Here is a 4,815-nt window from a genome sequence, read left to right on the forward strand (position 1 = left end):
ACCGAATAGAGTTGCAGGATATCAGCCAAAAGTGGAAACAAGACAGAAAATAAAAACCAAACGTAGCATAGAAATCGAATGGTAAGAACTTAGATCTGGATWTAAACCTACATCATGTTCCTACCACTGCCCACTCAAACAAAACATCGAACATCTGGATTGCAACTCTAAAAACACAGAAACTGCACACAGTAGACGGTTATCCAATTAACGGTAAACAATTAAAACAACCTAAATTTGTTTATGCAATCTTCACAAATAAACAAACCTAATCAAACAAATAAACCTAAATCTAAGTTGAAGTCTAAGCATTAAAAGAAATGGATTTCGTCGGTGCATCAATTGGATTGTCATCAGTCTTCACTTTCTTCACTTTAATTCTCCTTTCCGAATGTATAAAGTGATAATGAACATCTACATATTTCGTTCCCTCATGATGCACATGGTCTTTTGCAAGAAAAATAGCACACATGCTGTCACAAAAAACTACAATCTGATCTTCCAAGATCTCCAAGCAAACCTTTCAGCCAAATCCCTTTTTTTGCAGCCTCCATAAGAGCCATATATTCAGCCTCTGTTGTAGACAAAGCTACAGACGGCTGTAACATCGCTTTCCAGCTCACTAACGCATCTCCAACAGTGAACATATATCCCGTTAATGAATTCTGTGTGTCAAGGTCAGTTGCGTAATCAGAATCTGAAAATCCAACCATGATACAATCTCCTTCTCCTCCATAAATGAGACCTACATCAGCTGTCTTTGAGTTAACGAAAAATATGTTTCACGGCAACCCAATGTTCTCTCCCCGGATAAGCCATGTAGCGAAACAACGTTAGCAGCATGAGCTATGTCAGGTCTAGTGCAGACCATGACATACATAAGACTTCCTACAGCACTAGAATAAGAAACTTTGCTCATATACTCCACCTCAGCCTCTATTTGAGGTGCCAAAGCCACTGATAATCTGAAATTTGTTGATGAAGGTGTGCTCACAGCCTTTGCAAAAGCCATACCAAATCGAGAAAGTATCTTCAAAATGTAACTTTTCTGGGACAAGAAAAGTTTACGTCTATATCTATCTCGGATAATCTCTATACCGAGAATCTTTCGAGCAGCCCCCAAATCTTTCATGTCAAACTCAGAAGTAAGGAATCTCTTTAACTTCTTAATTTCAGCCATATCACGAGCCACTACTAACATATCGTCCACATAAAGTAGCAGATACACATGTGACCTATCAGCACCTTTCTTATGATATATACATCAATCATAACGGCTTCTAGTAAAACCATGACTCACCATAAAGCTATCAAAACGTTTATACCACTGTCTCGGAGATTGCTTTAACCCATAAAGCCATTTCTTGAGCTTACAAACATAGTTTTATTTACCTTGAGCTACAAAACCCTCCGGTTGACTCATATAGATTTCCTCTTCAAGCTCACGATGTAAGAAAGTTGTTTTGACGTCCAATTGTCCCAACTCCAAATTTGCTTGTGCTACTAGTGCCAACAACACCCAAATGGATGTATGACGCACCACCGACGAGAAAATTTCATTATGATCAGCCCCTTGCTATTGGCTATAACCTCTAGCCACCAAACGGGCCTTTTATCTCATACTTTCAGCTCCTGGCATCCCCGTTTTCCGCTTAAAGATCCACTTACAGGTCATAAATTTTCTGCCTTGAGGTAACTTCACTAATTCTCAAGTTCTATCCTTGTGAAGGGATTCCATCTCTTCACTCATGGCTGTTATCCACACATCAGCCTCCTTCGTTGTGATTGCTTCTTTGTAAGTAGATGGCTCAAAGAACTCCATTTCTTCAGCAACTTGCAGAGCATAGGCCACCATGTCATCAAAACCATATCGAATTGGCCTACCAACTTGTCTTCGGGGCTTATCTAATGCTATAGATCGAAATTCTGCAGGTTGGTGCTGATTTTCGAGCACAACAGGTTCAGTTTGAAGCGATTCACTGTTCTGTCTAGCAGTATTCTCACCTTCATTGGGACCATTTAACTCGTACTCCACCTGTTCGGGCACACTCTCCTCTTGAACACTAGGAGTAAATGAATACCTCACACCACGTAACATACTCTCCTCATCAAACACTATGTCACGCTGAGAATCACCTTTCTTTTATCAAGAGACCAAATTCTGTAGCCCTTTACTCCAATTCCATATCCCGTAAGCAGCCCCTTCTTTGATCTCGGTTCCAATTTTCCTTCACTAACATGGTAGTATAAAGGACAACCAAATATTCTTAAGCCCGTGTAATCAGCCGGCTTACCGGACCACACCTCAATAGGAGTTTTACAATCAATTGCCGTTGTTGTGGAGTGTGCCTAACCGTTCGATGCCTTGCAGTTCCTTCATCTTTAACAAAACCAATCAAACTCACTTGAACAAAACTCCAATCCGTTGTCCGTTTGCAGCCGTTTTATCATCTTCCCAACTTGATTTTCGATGAGAACTTTCCAATCTTTAAACTTCTCAAACGACTCACTCTTATGCTTCATGACGAATACCCAAGTCATCCTAGAGTAGTCGTCAGTAATTGAGAGGAAATAACGACCACCACCAAATGAAGGAACTTGCAAGGGACCCCAACAATCAGCGTGAAGGTAATCTAAAGTCGACTTGGCTGTATGGACAGCTTTTGAAAAACTCATTCTCCTTTGTTTTCCAAAGATGCAATGCTCACAAAAGCCCAATTCAGCAACTCGATGACCTCCAAGAAGTCCTTTCTTGCTGATAATTATCATGCCTTTCTCACTAACATGCCCTAGCCTCATGTGCCACAGACGTGTCAAATCTGACTCATTCTCTACAGGATTAAGGGTTGGTGTTGCTGATCCAACAACTGTGCTACCTTCAAGCACATACAAGGTACCTCTCTTGACTCCTTTCATCACTACTAATGCACCCTTAGTGACCCGAATTACTCCACCCTCACCAGTGTAGTCGAATTACTCAAGGAGAATGATGAGGTGAATAAGATTCAAGATGAGAATGTTGAAAAAAGTGAAGTGAATGAGAACAAAGAGGATACACAGGAGGTTGTTTTAGAGAAAGAAGAGAAATAGGGGAAGAGGAGAATAAAGAGAGAGAGAAGATGGAGGTGAATGAGCAGGATGTTTTGGATACTTTAAGCTTCAAACTTGGAATATCACAGGTAGATAGTCCAACAGATAGGTGAAACCCAACTTTATAGGTGAGCTAGGTGGGTAAAATAGGTTTCCCAAGTCAAATAAAACCATCAAGGGTCCAACAAACAGAAGGAAGATTAGGGAAGTTAAAGCATTCATATTTCCACAATAAGCATTGATTTCATATGTTTTGTTGAATGTATCAGACCAGTTAGAAGAACATCAAAGCAGACTGAATTCTTGCTAAAACCCCCTGCGTAGTAATAACTAAACACATTGACATTATAACCATCTTTCATGTAATATCCATTTAACAGGGTAATATCCACATCAATGATGCCCTATTCAAAGTAGCCCAAATGAATAAGTACTATAGTTTTATGTGCCCTCAAAAAATACCATAACAAGAAGTACCATAGGATTGGTGATGATTGTGATGATTGTGGTGATTGTGGTAAAAGGGGCTGTTCAGTTTTCCAACTATTTCATACAGATAGTCCCATAAAATTGGTAAAAGCGGAGATGCAATTTTAATTTGACGCCGAACTCCTGAGAGTATCTTCTTCTTTAATTTGTAAAGTTCAATGCAGTGATGATTATTTTCTTCAAAGAACTTCAGAATCCAAACATAACCAAATTGAATATGCAACAAAAGTGTAACCCTTTCATGGACGAAGACGATACTAATCCCAAATTTTGAGTCCATATTTAAATTGTATTTATATCTGTGATGCAGAGGAAAACAAAGAGAAAAGACAATACAGAAAATGGCATCGATTACCAAGAAAACACAGAGAAAAGATAGAGGGAAAGTTACCTGTTACACACCGTGGTTCCCAAATCGATTACCAGGGATGAAGGGCGAGCAACGATGAGGGAGGGTGAGCAGCGTCGCGATTCGGGAAAGACGGGGAGGAAGAACGATGAGGGAGGGGGGAGGAGCGATAGGGAGATGAGCGTGAAAACCTAATCGTGCAAAGGGGGCAAGCATGGAAAAGATGAAATCTGACCGGGTAAGCATTGTTTTCATGCTGTCTGCTGTCTTATTCGGTCAGAGTTTTTCGGTCAGAGTTTTGGTCGGTTTTCTGTCAGAATGGTAAATCAGTATGTAAGCTGACCGCTGATCGAGTAACATTGCTGACCAGTCAGCACCTGGTAAATAGCCCCTTACAATGTGTCACCTAAGTAATTCCACCCTTTGCTGCCTTATATATAGAGAGAGGAAAAAAGGAGCGATCAAATGAAAATCACCCTCATTTATACAAACTTTATAAATCATTTTCATACGTCGATTTTATTGTTTAATCTTATGAAATTTTTTCATGAAATTGTTAATCTTGTAAAATTGTTTCATATAATACTTTTTTTTGATTAATTTGTTTCATATATGGTTATAAAATTGTTTCATATTATATTTAATGAAATTTTTAATGAAACTATTTCATGTATTTCTCTAAAATTAAAATAATGAAGATGATAATATCTATGATTAACACATTTCACAATAAAAATGGTTAATCAACTTCTCATAATTACAAAAAAATGAACAAAATGAAAAATTATGATTGATTGAATGTGGTTTTCACGGTTTGTACAAATTGGATGGTTTTTATTTGAACGTTCCCCCATATATATATATATATATATATATATATATATATA

General features: G+C 38.5%; 1 protein-coding gene across 1 annotated transcript in view; it reads right to left on the reverse strand.

The window, feature by feature from the left end:
- Nucleotides 1-4,057, reverse strand: part of LOC112505970 (probable GTP-binding protein OBGM, mitochondrial) — a 9,321-nt gene extending 5,264 nt beyond the window's left edge. The window contains exon 1 of the mRNA XM_025110004.1: nt 3,971-4,057. The gene's annotated coding sequence lies outside the window, so the exon portion shown is untranslated. The remainder of the gene's footprint in view (nt 1-3,970) is intronic.
- Between the last annotated feature and the right edge of the window lie 758 nt (nt 4,058-4,815).

Source organism: Cynara cardunculus, assembly GCF_001531365.2.
Source record: "Cynara cardunculus var. scolymus isolate 2C chromosome LG 2, CcrdV1, whole genome shotgun sequence".
Lineage (NCBI taxonomy): Eukaryota > Viridiplantae > Streptophyta > Magnoliopsida > Asterales > Asteraceae > Cynara > Cynara cardunculus.